The following is a 17,102-nucleotide window of genomic DNA, read 5'->3' on the forward strand; positions in this document are numbered from 1 at the left end:
TTTCTCTTTTTAGGGCAAACGTTTGTAAGCAAATTATGTTGTCCTTTTGTACAAATCGAATATCTGATATGGTGTTTGTATTCATCACGTAACATTCTAAAACATACGCCATGTCATAGTGCTCCTTATTGTTTCTTAATTGCTTCTTTTTGGAATGATGCAGTTAAAAAAGTTTCTACATCTAAGGATCCAACTTAAGATGTGTCGTAAATAGAGTCGCAATCTTTTGCGATCTAGGTTTGACGTGAGTTTTGTTTGCACGTGATTGATTTTGGTCCATGGACTCCTTTACAACAACTAATTTTAAAGATGTATTTGATTAAAGTATAAACATGGCCTCAATAAAATGAAACTGTGCACTTGCAAATAGGCTTGATACAAATATGATGTGTCTCATGAAAAATATTTCTGAATAACAAACTGCTGTTATCTGAAAGAATTCCATTTACAGTTTTTTTTCTATCGCGATGGTTCATGATTATTTTGTATTGGTCTTAATTAAAACATGGTATGGAAAAGGCGCTCACGATGAATATCTGATATGAATATTGTTTTTCATATCCTTAGCTGGCGTAAACATATATTTCAAGATACACTGTATCGTTTTAATTTGAAATCAAACGTTTTTTATTTTCTTCCTTAGTTTGATCGAGTAAGCGCAAGAAGCGTATATATTCATATATCGATATAGTTAACCGTGTTAACGCGCATTTTTAATATGATGTTAACGCCCCCTTCCCCGTGAACATTCTGAAGTATATTTCAGAATTTCTTAAAAATGTGCATTTTCACGTTTTGGTAAATTGACAAAGTTGAAAAAAAGTTGTTTCAGATTCTCAAAATTTCGTTTTAGTCCTGATATTTGTTAGGAAACAGTAAAACTTAACAATTACCATCCTCTAAAATATTCATTATATGCATCTTTTGACGATTCGAAAACCTGAATATTATAAAGCGTTGCAACGCGAAACGATTGAATAATTTGGAAAGTTCTGTCGCTGCCGTTATATTTTGTGCAACTACGAGGATTGCTTATATAAAGTAAAACATTTATTTCTCAAAGCATGAGCACGGATGGCCGAGTTGTCTTAGCGGAAGACTTTTACTCCAGAACTCCAAGGGTCAGTGGATCGAACCCAGTTGAGGGCTACTTTGTTTTTGTTTTTTAAATTGTATTCTTGTTTTTTTACCAATGTTTAAATTTATCATTATTAAGCATTAAATTTGCTGAAATAAATGTTGTTGTTGTTGTTGTTTAAAGCATTAAATGACAAACTTCAATACATGTCAAAATCTGTGAAAAAGCCCCTTTAAAGTAGCTTTATTAAATTTACGAAACGCTTACAAAAACACGCACTACATAGTCCCTTGTGTGCAACTTAAACTGAATAAAAAATACAAGCAAGTATCAATAACGTTAACAGTTATATTTCTGTTGATATTTACGGGCTAGCTACATATCCAGATACGAATGAGGCTCGTTCTCGTAACAAAAGCGAGACAAAAACTTAATTATAAACAACTATTATTAACGGTACTTCACATAAATAAAACCTCACTAAGGTACCAAGGACTTAATTGTATAATAAATATATGTGCATTCCAACTCAGCTTAAAACAGGAGTCTTCTGTTATACTTAAGTTAATTTTCAAATTTGATTTATATTCTTTAAAAAATGACGACGTTCGAAGCACATGTGAAATTACAACAAGCAATCCATCAAAATTAGAGCTGATTGGCTCAGATGAGGAAGCTCTGGTCTTAAAGCGTACGTTCACGGGCTCGATCCGCGGCCAGGAAAATAGCATTTGTGGGCATTGGACACGAAATCTGTCCGCTTTACTCTCACCCCCTTCACCGATTCAAGTGCAGGGCATTTTTCAGTTCCTGTTATAAGTATGTGCACTTAGTTCGGGTAAGCCGTCTTAGCCAGCAACAGTTGGGTGTGCGGATAGCGCAGTGGTTGGTTCAACCGCTTCTCATCCAGGCGTCCTGGGCTCGATCCCCGTTTCGGGGGTCATGTGAGTATGGTTGATGGTCACCATACCGGACAGGTGATGTTTTCTCCAGGTACACCGGCTTCCCTCACTGACGTATTGTCTGCGTACGTCAAACGCGGTATGATATCAACCATTACCATTTGAAATCGACGAGATTATAATATCTACAAATATTAACATGAATACCGGTGGCATGTTTCTTTAAGAAAATCTTTAAAGAATAATTAATTCATAGGGCACGATGTTTTGAATGATAAGTTTAGGCGTGAAAAGATGTTATGCTCGTGAAAGAAACTCGTATGTTCAATCATATACATAAGAAGATTAGCGCAGCAATATTATTTGAGGTGTTTGCAAACGGTTGAACCGCATTATTAACTGCATCATTAACTGCATAACGCAATCATGGATGGTAAAAGAATTGACTTTGCGATGAATCTTAATCAATTGATGCATATTTGATGCATGCTAAACCTTTCATGCATTCTCGTTCAATTTTTTATGATTAAAATTAAAAAAAAACACACTCTGCGTGCTTAAAGGCACATGTTTATCATCAAACAAAAGCTAGGATAAGCTTAACTTAAGTTGAGAATAATTTAAACGAAATACTTATTGTGTTCGTTGAAGCGCAATATAAAACGGAATTTACCATTATACTTTGCTTAAAATAGATTTTATGTACTGTCTCTTACTAAACGTGAAATCGTAGAAAGATATTTGTTAAGCGAATTTATAGAACATAACGTAAATCATTCTGTAAAACGGCTTTACGAGGTGGGTTAAATTAACATGTTCCGCAATATCAGCCTCGCGAATGCTTCATAATAACAAAATGTAGTGGGTATACCTTTTATTAGAATCGCGTTTTTTAAAGCCTTAATGGCTTGAAAATAACTTAGGCTTTATTTGAAAGCCATTATTAATTTAATGTTAATGTGTTTTGTCAAGTAACGGATACATTACCGTTTGCAAAAATGATTTGTACATTAAAAATCCACATGAAGGCATGGAAAGAGTGTCTTCAATACATATATGATGGAGACGTGCAATACATTCTTAAAAAAACACGATTTATGTTCACAAACCGTGTTAAGTTGCTTCTTAAATAGTTTCATTTGTTAGTGATCACTTGAAGAAGCTATTACTGATAATTATGCTGTTTAAATTCATCACTACATTAAGAAGCTTAATCTGGTACTCTTAATTGTTTCTTTAAATTTATGCATGTAGAATGAAGTTAAAGCAATGGCAAGATTTAAGGATTTAAGTTATAATGTTTCTTAAATAGTGCCCATCACAACATTTTGCGATCTACTTTTGATCAAGCGGTTTCAAGTGAGGGAGGTCGGACTACGGACGCCGTATCAACAAATTTTAAGATTGATAAGATGAATAAAGAATACAAATAGGGTCAGACAAACCTGTTACTTCTTTTATCAAATATGCGTGATGCAAATGTCGCTTATCTCATGAAGAATTTATTTCAATAAACAAACTGCTGTTTATCTGAAAGAAAATACTTTGCAATATGTTTTAATCAAAACGTTTTATGATTATTTAAGATTGGTCTTAAGAAGTGAAGAATGAAATGGAAAACGCGGTCGAGATAAATATAAACTACACATGTTGTTTTGCTGATCGTAAGCTGACGGGAAGATATATTTTGAGATAGACTGTGTCGTTAACTCAAAATCTGTTTCGATCAATATTTCACTAAATTGCACCTAGAGTGTGGTTGAATAAGTACCTTTATGAAATATATCCGATAATGTTATTACGCGCATTTTTAAAGTGCGGTTTACGCCCCCTCCCCCAAACAAATTCTGAAGTGCAGTTATAATTTTTAAAGGTGCTTTATTACATTACATTTACAACGCGAACACTTACTATATAGCCTTTGCGTGTAAAATTGAATTACTTCAAGTCAATAAAGCATACAAACAAGTGTAAACAACGAACACAGTTTGATTCATGTTGATGAATTTAAGGGCTAGCTACATACATGTATCTTGTTTAGAATGAAGCTTATTCTCGTTTTAAAGAAAATACCAACCGCGACAAAACAAATCTCTGTGGACAATTACGAACAACTATTACAATCACTTTATACTGGTAAGCAACCTAACCAAGGAAACGTTTGAGTTTGGCAAATGCAACCAAAAAAACCCATGCTCTTTAAGCTCTTTTTATCATTTTAAAAACTGTAGAAACGGTATCCAGAGTACTGTTTGTCAGCCTATTAACATATTTGTTCAATACTTGTTCAAGTTTAACTAAGTACAATGAACTCCCAATAATTTCAATAACACAGGTGGTACCGGTAATTGCTCTACTCTTTAGCGAAATCTGCACCATCAATGACGCTGGAGTTTACTTAGTACTTTGAAAGTGCTCAAATAGGCTATATTGGAATCAATCAATGAACACTTTAAAATACACAACGCCCAAAGTCCAAACATACTTATTTTGGTTTTCACAGAGTGCCTATAGCTACCATGTGTTGTGTCAATATTGTAAGCGACCATCGTTGTCAATACAAGTCTGTCTCACAGACGTATTGAATTATTCCGTTTAGCACCGTTTGAATACATTTTTTTACGATTGCATTCTTTTTCGATGGTAGGAAAAGTATTCTTATTGTCAAAATGGTATAATAAGCGCTTTTCAAGCATTCTCTACAACTACCCGCATTGACAACTTAAACAAATACGATTAAGATGCGTAGTTTTTATGTTGTAAGGATTCATAAACCACTAAATAGACCAGCGTTAACGGGGGTTTTGTTGAAGACTCAGTGACATCATACCGCAAACCCAAAGGCAAAAATGTTTAGATTTTATGATGACTAAAAGTAGTGGATAAGGCGCCGGCCTAGAGACCTGGATGTCACGGGTTCAATCCCAACTGTGGCATGGTTCTTTAGATTCACCCCCCCCATAAGACACCAAGTACTGGTTGTATCTATGAAACGGATTGGAGAGCGTTTCAATAGACCCTAGGCTTTGGATGCAATCGTGTTGAAAAGTCTTTTTTTTCGCTACACTAACTTTTAAATTGAAATGTATATACAATTATACGAAGAAAAAAATTAAGTCAACCACAGGTAACGATGTTATAAAAAAGAATTTGAGACAATGGAGACGCAGTTTACATAGAGATTACGTATTAAATGATGAATGCATTTGAGCGCTGTAGTCACACACGCAGTATACAAAGAGACGACGTTACTAATATCAAGACAAAGGGGTTGTGGCATTTATAAAGCAGTTTACAAGTTAATACGTTTTGAATGATACGGCAAAGACGTTGAGACAATGTTGACGCAGTTAACATACAGGCAATGTCATTTGATGCAACGACGAAGGGGTTGAACAAAGGTGACGAAGATTACACACAAACGACGCCCATTTCGACGAAGTCTACATAGAGACGACGATAATAATGTCTAGATTGGTTACCTCCCCTTATCTATCGCAAACTCTCTATATAGGGATTGGTACAAGCTAATTTTACCGGTACAAATTGGACCGGTTATTTTTAGAAACATATCGCGAGTTTATTCGAGGTTCGGGGGAAGTACTAGTAATCCATGTACCATTCCCGGTGTATTTTCCCGAACTTTTTGACAGCTGACGGGTAAGAATAAAAGCTCGTTCTAGTCAAATAAGATTCATATAAATACATATGCAACTTGAATACTACATGCTACATAATATCCTCGCGTTCTTCAAAAGTGGAAATTCTTGATTTGTGAGCTTTGTATTTGATCTAGTTATCAACGGAATGATAGAAAGATTAAAAAAATAATCTGGGAAACGCCGCGCGCAAACCATAACATTGTAACGTCACGCCACGAACAGCGCTACCGATTGGTCTTTGCGTTATCCAATTAAAATCGCCGAGACATTAGCCTGTACCTGTTGTAGGTCATAAAACACCAAATAGTTTCCCTATATAATTCAATGTAAAAGCGACAACTTTGAGCGAAAATAAATGCAACATTTTGCACATAGAGACCCCCATAACCATACATTTTCTTAAAGGCCATTCTAAGCGGAATCGATTTATGCAATAAAAAAGATATGTCATGTACAATGCAAGAAAGAACTTGACACAAATCAAAATCGACTGTTTTTGCAACTTTTTTTTCGGCCGATTCTTAGTGGAATGTAACCTTTTCTAGTGCAATGGTTTACTATAGTCTTCACGTGTATCATATTTCAGGGATTCAGTAGTGAACACCTATTCATGCCCTACCATTATCTCCGCAAGATAACACCCGAATAATGATAACAAGTGTAAAACATGCCTTCCTGTCAACTATGATATTTTTTTAGAGAGTACAGCCCTACATGAAGCGATCATTTAGTGTATTGTAACCTGTATATTGTATTCAACGGGGGACCAGTTACATAAAATTATGTCAAGACAGATATATTGCGACAATGGAGACGCAGTTTATACAGAGACGACGTTAATGATGTCATAACAAAGAGATTAGAAGCGACACAGTTTGCATGGTGACGACGTTTATGATGTTATGACAGAGGTACTGCGAAAATTAGACGCTGTTTACATAGAGATGAAGTTAAAGATTTAATTACAAAGGAATTAATACAATGGCGGCGCAGTCTACCTTGAGGCGACGTTAATGATGTCACGACAGAGGCACTGAAGCAATCGCGACACAGTTTGCATAGAGACGACTTTAATAATGTCATGACGGAGGGATTGCGACAATGAGACGCGGTCTACAAAGAGGCGTTGTTAATGATTTAATTACAAAGGAAATTATACAATTGCGGCATAGTCTATCTAGAGCAGCCTCAACGCAGAGATTTGACCTGCCATAATAACCAACCATGTTATGATAGCCGAGCCACGTGGTACATTATTTTTTCCGTTTTTATTTTTACTTTTTTATCTAGGTAATTAATATTAAGGATTTTTTGTGGTGGCACAAATTAGTTATGACATCATCGAACGATTTTACATAGAAAATACGTAAATTATGTAATGACAGAGGGATTGCGACAAAGCCGGCGCAGTTTACATAGACGCGACGCTAATGGTTCAATTTCCAAGCATTTCATACAATGGCGACGCAGTTTACATGGAGACGACATAAATGATGTCATGACAGAGGGATTGTGAGAATGACGATACAGTTAACATGGAGACGATGCTAATGATATAACGACAAAGAGACTGTGACGAAAGCGACGTAGGATACATAGAGACGACGTTAGTGATGTCATGAGAGAGATATTAATACAATGGCGACGCAGTCTACATGGAGACGTGTGTGTGTTATGACAGAGATATTGAGACCATGGCGTAGCAGTTAACATAGTAACCAAGTTTTTGATGTATTAACAAACGAATGAAGACAATAGCAACGCAGTTTACAAAGAGACGAATTAAATGATGCGATGAAGACGCAGTCTAAATAGAGACGCCGTTAATAAATATATGACAGACGGATTGCATCAATGAAGAAAAAATCTGCACAGAGAAGACGATAACGATGTCACGAAATAGGGATTGAGAAAATGGCGACGCATTTTACAAAAGAGAGGACGTTAATGATGTAATTTAAAAGAATAAAGACAACGACACAGTCTACATAGAGACGGCGTTTATGATGTCATGACAGAGATATTGAGACAATGGCGAGACAGTCTATAGAGACGACGTTAATGATGTCATGACAGAGGGTTTCAGACAATGGCGAGGCAGTCTATATAGAAATTACGTTAATGATGTCAAGACAGAGGTATTAAGATAATGGCGAGGCAGTCTATGTAGAAACGACGTTAATGATGCCATGACAGATATATTAAGACACTTGCGAGGCAGTATATATAGAGACGACGTTTATGATGTCATGACAGAGGGATTGAGGCAATGGACTGGTGAGGCAGTCTATATAGAAACGACGTTAATGATGCCATGACAGAGATATTAATGTTGCCGGCCTCGCCAGCCGTAGTGGGTGGAGAATGAATACCAACAACGGTTGATGTTTCTAAGTGTAATTTCCCCGTGCAGACAAATAAATATGAATTAATCTGCAACAATAGCATTAAATTATAATATGAAGATAAATTGATTTATGTTAAAGAATAGATGATAAATCATTTCAATATAGCAAACGTATAACAATGCAAACAATGCAACCGCATCGACATGTTTAACAACACAATATTATTTCAATATAATAATAATAAAAATATTATTAATAAACATAATAATAATAATAATAGTAATGATAATAATAATCACCCTATTATAATGTCATAGGTTGATTAAATCGATGTTATATTTCAAAGCCACTATCTTTAAGTAGGCATAGTCAATTGTTATTAGAATTGTAGTTGTAGTATAAGTAGTGTTTAACCACTATTGTTATACTTAATGCTAACACCGTTTATGCGCACGAGCACGTGATTGATAATCCTTTGCGCGCCACTGTCCAAAAACGATAGCGACGGTCAGATAGCTAGACGCCATTTGAATGTGCTGATTGAGCAGGTATTTCATGTTATTATTATTATTATTATCATTACTATTATTATTATTATGTTTATTATTATTATTATTATATTGAAATAATATTGTGTTGTTAAACATGTCGATGCGGTTGCAAAACTTGCATTGTTTGCATTGTTATATGTTTGCTATCTTGAAATGATTTATCATCTATTCTTTAACATACATCCATTTATCTTCATATTATAATTTAAAGGGGCCTTTTCACAGATTATGGCATTTTTTAACTTATTCATTAAATGCTTTATATCGATAAATGTAAACATTGGATCGTAAAAGCTCCAGTAAAAAATCAAGAATAAAATTAAAAAAAGGAAAAGAACATTGCCCGGACCAGGTTTCGAACCAGTGACACCTGGAGTCCTGCCAGAGTCCTGAAGTAAAAACGCTTTAGCCTACTGAGCTATTCCGCCAAGTACACATACTTGACGTATTTTATACCTTATATAAGCAATCTTCGTAGTTTCACAAAATTTAACGACAAAAACAGAAACTCTCCAAATTATTCAATCGTTTCGCGTTGCAACTCTTTATAATTTTTAGGTTTTAAAATCGTCAAAAGATGCATATAATGGCTATATTAGACCATGGTAAATGTTCAGTATTACTGTTTCCTAACAAATATCATAACTAAAACGAAAATTTGCGAATCTGAAACAACTTTTTTCAATTTTGTCAATTTACCAAAGCGTGAAAAGATCCCTTTAATGCTATTGTTGCAGACAAATAAATATGAATTAATCTAAACTTTATTACAAAGACAATATTTACGTGTTCCCAAGACATGAATGAAGAATCATGGGCATGATATTTACTTACATGATAAGTGCTACGGTGGATCGTAATCATTGGTAACCATACTGCAGTATATATCTACCTTTTTCGTCAGTGTGCTAAAAAAGTCTAATGATAAATGATATTTAGAAAAAATATATCTATCGTCATGTCGTTCGCATGAGTTACCGTACACATGTACAATAGCATTCAGTAATAGCTAATGCAATATAACAATAAGTATAAAGATAACCGCAATATTACAAAGGACAATTATTTAGTTAAGGTGCCCTCAGATGTGATTCTTTTTCTATACGCAGGTTTGCAATGGCAGTTTGCGCATTCTCACGAACAAAAGCTGGCCTATTATAGCGTATAATTTATTATGACCCAGATAATTTGACGATAAGTACAACTCATACAACTTAAATAGCACAGAAGATAACAACAAACGTCAAACATGACAGAAATGAGCAGATCAAAATGAGCCGCTCTATGGGATAACGAAGATATAAGCATGTGCGTAAAGTGAAGTCTCAGATTAGTCTGTGCAGTCCGCAAAGGCTAATAAGAAACGACACATTCGGCATAAAAATAAATACGAGTTTAGACAATATCGACGTTGTTTACATAGAGACGACGTGAATGACATCATTACAGAAGGATTGAGACAATCGCTTTGCTGTTTACATATAGACACGATGTGAATGACGCAAGTGAATACAATGCTTTTCATATACATGCTCGTGATAAGAACCTTTCTTGTGTCTTGTGGAACCGCAATATATACCGAATATTTCATTGACCTCAACCCATAGATGAGACAAGCAGAAGGAGGAGATAAATCAGCTTTTAAAGAACGGGATATGAGTTTTGCCTAACTTCATCACGTTAAGACGAACCATATCATTAACGAGTGGAGTATTATCTACAGCATTGCCACACCATTTGCGGAAATGATAGACATTTATTGATATGACCCAATACAATAACATGTTTGAAATTTTAAAGCGACATATATTAAGAAAAGTGGATTGAATCCGCGGTATGTGTGTGGCATTTACACGGAGTCAGTTGTGAAATACAAATGTAATAAATAGCAACATCGGTTATTTCTAATCAAACATTCATCAAGATATTTTGCAACATAGAGAGTAAGGAAAACCAATCGAATAAATGAGTATCATCATGAACGGATTCAAAATGATGATTGCGGTCGCTAATTAAAAGAACAATGATTAACGTACAAGCCGAATTACATAGAGTACATGTTCAGTTGGTTATAGTGCGGTGGAATAATTTCGTAGTAAATGAGATAGGTGCAATATAACAAGAACTGCGATATAGTGACGATAATCTCGTCATGTTAGAATATTCGGAGTCCAGGCAAAGTTACAGGTTGGTAACTTGTGCTGCTGTTACAGCCTTCATAATAGTGCTCTTTGTGTTTCTATGGTATCACGTGCTGCACACGTGCCTTTCAGTCGCACGAGAAAATGATGATCTTATAACTATGCTGAGGCAACGGTGTGATGATGCAATATACGTAAGTAATGATTTGTACGACTGTTTCGGAATAATGCGTCAAAAGAATAATTAGTGAACGAGCGTATGTCGCAAGTCACGGATCGCCAGAACATGAAGTTTGCGTCACGTAATCGACAAAGGCACCAAACGCAGACGGCATGTTGACCGTGTTTCCTGAAGTAAACACAACAATATTATCTACACAGCTTTGCAATGATTGATTACAGTACAAATTTGTGTTTGTGTTTTGAACATCGACTACTTATTTGATGACGAAACAATATTACATGGACATATTAGCTAGCTCCTCAGTTATGTATGAATAATCATTGGCATGATCATAACAAAAGGGCTTCGGCGAATACTAATAACTGAGACCCATACTGCAGAATTTAAAATTCATTTTGTTAAAACTGTGCTTGACTGGAATTAACTCAGTAATGGCATTGTGAACTCTTAAACAACAGACGTATCAAACACAGGGTATTTAAACATCAATTGTGTATAATCGCGCACTCCACCACCGTTGAGTAAAAGCAAGAAGGTATCTTTAACGTACTCATCTGGATTCAGACCCAGCATGCAACTGCGAATTTTTGTTGTTGTGCAAATAATTCCATTGATACATTTAAAATAAGTAGACACAAGTTATCATCATGTCGTTCGTATTAGTTGCTAAACATATGCACCATAGCATTCATTACTAGTCAAGCGATATCCCCATGAACATAAAGATAACCACCAGATAACAAAGGACAATGGCTTAGTTGTAATGTCCCCGAAAAGTCATCCGTTTCTCTTTTTATATGCAGGATGCCAATAACAATTGGCGGATTATCCCGCACAAAAGCTGACCTAGCATAGCGAGCGTTTTTGACCCACAGAATGTGACGACAACGACAACTTAAAAATCACAAATCGATACGCAATAGGTCGAATGTCAAATGTCAAAGAAATAAGCAGATTGAAATGTTTAAACGGACGATACTTACGTTTATGTGCTTCTTAAAGGTGACGGGGAAATGTATTGGCAATACAAAGTAGGACTTCGTAATCCATGGCTAAGAACACTTGAGTCTGTAGGAAATTATTTTGAACCAGGGATTGACTTATATGTCGCTGTCAATGTCTACGGATCAGAATGCTTGATGGTATGTTTGTACAGATCATGCAAAATATGAGACTCAAAGGCACTGCTTACTGTTGATGCATTGGTCTCACAGATAGATGTTTTGGAAAACATCGTCTGGGATCATTACGTGAACAATAGCACAATTTAAAATATGAAGATACGTTCATGCCTCCATTATTTATAAATGAACACGTACAATCCGCATTCATTCTATATATCCATGGACTATTTATCATTAAAATGCATGTTGATCAAATTGCTTGGTTCTTATTGCAATACCCTATCGCAAACAAAACAAGAGGACCACGGACAATAAGGCGCTAACCCGAGACCCAAAGGTATAAAACTATTCTGGGACAGTTTATTTACTTCATTGAGACAAATTGTCTGACGAAGTTTCATGAAGATTGACCAATAAATGTGGCTAAAATAGTGTCAAAAAACTAACTTCTAGAGTGGGTTTACAAGGTTTCACTATAGATACTCATGGAAAATGGCCCGCCCCCTGGCGGCCATGCTTTAAATGTCATAACCATTTCGAACTAAGCCTTGCTATTATTAGAACAAATGCTCTGAACACGTTTTATAAAAATGGTCAAAATGTGACTTCTAGAGTGTTAACAAGGTTTCACTATAGTAAAATATGGAAAGAAAATGCCCGGCTGCCTGGCGGCCATGTTTTTTCAACAGACCAGACGCATTTTCGAACACAGCTCAGATATCATTTGAACGAATGTTCTGACCAAGTTAAATACATATTTGACAATAAATGGATTAAATTTGACTTCTACAGTGTTAACAATATTTTACTATAGCTATATAAGGAAACATGCCCCGCATCCAGGCGACCATATTTTCAATGGACCGGAACAATATTCGATCTTATCCAAGATATCACATATACAGATGTTCTGACCAAGTTTCATGAACAGTTGACAATAAATGTGACTTGTAGAGCGTTGAAAGTTTATACTATAGTCAATAAGGAAAACGGCCCCGCACCCTGAAAGCCATATTCTTCAACCAATCGGATCCATTTTTGAACACAGCTGAGATAGCATTAGAACAAATGTCCTAACAAATTTTCAAAAGTTAGTGGTGTCTTTTAATTCTTATGCAAAAACAACAAAAAATTAGTTAATAATAAACATAAGTTATTAACAACGTGTATTTCGGTACGTTAAACACGCTCTCAAACGCTTGCAAACAACAAAATCATTTTGGTCATTTTCTGATATAAATTAGAGTTCTATGAAGGGGGTTTTGTTCAGGCTACTATGTAAAGCTACCAGTATCTGATGCTCGCGCGGGTACCGACTTCTTCCAAATGACCGCCTGTATCGGTGATATCAGTAATAAACAACTCTGTATGGTGGAATTTATCGATACTTTTTGGTAAAAAAAATGATTAACTTGTTTTGAATGTATTTTCTGTTACACGGATTTTGGTAATTGTAAACATTGAAGCTTCCACTGGCACTCATCAGGACCACATGTTCGCGTTCGAAATGGTATAAATTCATATCTTCTAACTTATCTGGATACCGACTGTCCGAGTTACATAACAACACATAAATAAGCAGATCAAAATAAGCCGGTTTCTGGAAAAAAAGAGCTTTATGCATGTGCGTTAAGTGTCGTCTCAAATTAGTTTGTACAGTCCCAAGTGTTGTTTCACAGTCCGCAAAGGGTACTCAGAAACGACACTTGGGGCATAACATTACACAAGGATTGAGACAATGGCCAAGTAGTTTACATAGAGACGTGATAATGGCGTCATGAAAGAAGGGTTGAGAAAATTGCGACGTAGTATAGAAAGACGAGATAATGACGTCAAAGCAGAAGGTTGAGACAATAGCGATGTAGTTAACATAGAGATGACGTGAATGATATATATAATGATATATATTAAATAGAGGCGACGTTAATGGCGTCATTACAGAAGGGTTGAAATATTTTTGATGTGTGCAAATGCAATTAAATGAAGCAAATTTGAAAGCGTTATTTATAGAAAAAAGTACATCGCAGCCGCTATGCGTGTTTCATTTACATAGAATCAGTTGTGAAATAGTACATTGCAACATCGGTTACTTTTCATCAAATATTCATGAATTATTTGACAACAGAGTTAGGACAACCAATCGAAAAATATACTCACCAACGGAACATTTAAACGACGAATATGTCCGCTATTTGAAATAACAAGGATTAACGTACACACCGACTTTAATTGAGTGCATGTTCAGTTGGTAAAAGTTCGAACAAAATATATCATAGTAAGTGAGATAGGCATACAATTTTTGCAATTTCAATATAAGTGCAATATTGACAAATCCTCGTTATGTTCGAATATTCGGAGTCCAGCCTGGTTCCGCGAATTGAATTAACTAGGAAACGTACTGCAGTACAATTCTGCGTCTGTGATAATCTTATCATAAGTGTAAATATAGAAGACAGTGTGTCATCCTGTTGTATTATTTGCCAAACACATGCACAAAAGCATTCATTACGAGTCGCAATATCGCATTGAATACAAAGATAAGCGCTAGATAAAAAAAGACAATCAATGCAAGGCATTTTAATTCAATGTTTAATTAATGTCACATTCGCAATACATATACAATTAAAATACATATAAAAAGCACAGTTACATGTATGCGACCAATCATAATATGATTTACAAGAGTCTATATATAGAGAATATTAGGTCGGTGCCGAATAAAGCGAAGTTTATTTTGCGAGGCTTAGAAAATCTGAACCACGAGCCTAGGCGAGTGGTTCAGATTTTCGAGCCGAGCAAAAATAAACTTCCCATTATTCGGCACTGACATAGCATTAGATTTATCCCAGCAATTTTCTTAGTCGTCAATTATTCAACGACAAACACCAAGAACATATTTAAAAACAATTTAGTCACAGGTTTGGCATTTAAATGTCAAGGACGGGACGATTTGTATTAACAGATTCGCCCAAGAACGGCGGGAAAAAGCAGTATATAGTGTCGAATCCCTGTGAAAGGGAAGTGTGTTCATGGAACTATGCCGATAAACATAAGTCTTTGTTCTCCAACACTGGTACCGTACATTACACAGGATCCTGTCGTCGGGAGTTAAACTCTGTACACATTTGACCTAACCGACTGACGGTGATCCAAACGCTGTAAAGTTCCAGCCTTGTCGATGTACGGTTTACTGGCCAGCTCGAAAAGGAATGACAGCGAGGAAAACAAGTGGTTTATATAAGTGGACGAGTCTAAGTGATACAATGGACTATAGCATTTCATAAAGGGTTTTTTTAGAGTTAGAGTGGAAAATAGCCTTTGCGTTGAATAAGATCTTAAGCGAATAAACATTATTATTTCTTTATAATTAGAATAGGAAAATAGAAAGTTCTACCGGTTCACGGAAAATCCCAAAGTTATTTTATTTTTAAGCAAACATTGTTTTATTATTTTTGTTCGTGCCGAGCCTAATATATTACAAAAAGATCAGGTACTAACCTGTTTTTCTGTTTATCATACTTCTACGTCCCCGATTTTAAAGAAATAATGAAAAACCAACAACTCAAAACTGCAGCTTTAGCGGGAAATAATATGACTTTTGTCGTTTGACGTGTTAATAATGACGTCATGAGTAGGCGCACTTAATATTTTTAAATAATGTTGTTTGTTTTTGCTTTTTGTGTTGCATTTTGTGTTTAAAATATATAACATATTGGTATTAAATTATTTGTTTTGTTAAATTTGATTCGATTTTACAAAAATTGAAATGATTTCTTTATAGTTGATTTCGAGTAATATGACCATCCTCTGCCGCGCGTGACAGCTATATTTCAGCATTGCTGAAATAAAGGAAAATATATTCCACAGTGGTTTATTTCGACAATGCACGTCTGATGATGGGATAAAATTATATACTTATATACATTAACAATTAATATTGACTATCAAATTAATGCCACATGGTCAAAACTTACTTCTATTAAAATAAGTTATTGTATCTAAGACAATGTGGTATTATTTACACTTGTCAATATTGTTCATACATTAAAATATCATTTGCTTTTTATAACCTATACTAGTCTATAACCTATTTTAAAAATGTACAGCATAAAAAAGTATATACAATTCATTTTGAATATAAAATATTCCTTCTTTTTTTGAGAATACTTCAGCAGGATTTGGCAGATATATAAAACAACCTCTCATCTGTAAATATGCATTTAAGTTTCTCAGTATCTGACATGTTGTGACAGTTTGAAGATTCAATTAAAATGTCCATTAGACTTTTCCTGATATTCACACATAAAGGACAATGAAAAAGTACATTATCTCACCCATCACTTTGTTTTTACAATGGAAACATGTTCTATTACGCAATTCAATATTTTCATATCGACTAGTTTCTAATCTAAGCGGTGCCACACCGCATCGAAACTACACTTCTATACAAAAATGGTTTGCTGTCTTTAACATAGGTTTCTGTTCCAAAGTCTGTTTTAAATAATCTATATAGTCTCAATTTATTACGACCAACACCTCTAGTTTCAATATTACTATTGACTTCACTTCTCCATTTGACAATTTCTTTTTCAAAAATCGTAGATTCTACATCATTTATAATATATTTAATATTGTTATGAGGTATATCGACTAAATTACACATGTTTACATCTCTCAGAAATGACTTTATTCTAAAATAGCTGTTTTTAACATTAATTGATTTAGACCACAAGTACATTTTCTTATTTATTCTGGAATCATTCATATTTACATTTCTAAAATGTTGTCTAATTACAACTCCCCATTGCTTTACAATTGGTGGTTTCCAACCCATTTCACTAAGAACTGCCGCATTAGGGGTGTATTTACCGACATCAAATGATACCGCATTGCCCGATCCTGGACAGCATTAATACACGAGTAAGATTTATCGCCCCAACTGGTGCACTATAGCTGATAATATGCCAAACCATAGAATCAAACAGCTTGGTGAAACTGGAATATTGGAAACCTCCGAATGCTTTACTTTTCGAAATAATTAAACCTAATGCTCTAGAAGCATAAATAGCCACAGTTTTTTTTCTATTTCATGGTAATCTAAAAATTAATTTA

The 17,102-nt window shown here is 35.0% G+C and overlaps 1 long non-coding RNA gene across 1 annotated transcript in view; it reads left to right on the forward strand.

The window, feature by feature from the left end:
- Positions 1–8,356: 8,356 nt before the first annotated feature.
- The window catches only part of LOC127871078 (uncharacterized), a 31,791-nt gene continuing 23,045 nt past the window's right edge, over positions 8,357–17,102 (forward strand). The window contains exons 1-2 of the long non-coding RNA XR_008045095.1: positions 8,357–8,538; positions 9,651–12,327. This is a non-coding gene — a long non-coding RNA (uncharacterized LOC127871078). The remainder of the gene's footprint in view (positions 8,539–9,650; positions 12,328–17,102) is intronic.

The sequence above is a fragment of the Dreissena polymorpha genome, chromosome 3 (assembly GCF_020536995.1).
Source record: "Dreissena polymorpha isolate Duluth1 chromosome 3, UMN_Dpol_1.0, whole genome shotgun sequence".
Taxonomy (NCBI): Eukaryota; Metazoa; Mollusca; class Bivalvia; order Myida; family Dreissenidae; genus Dreissena; species Dreissena polymorpha.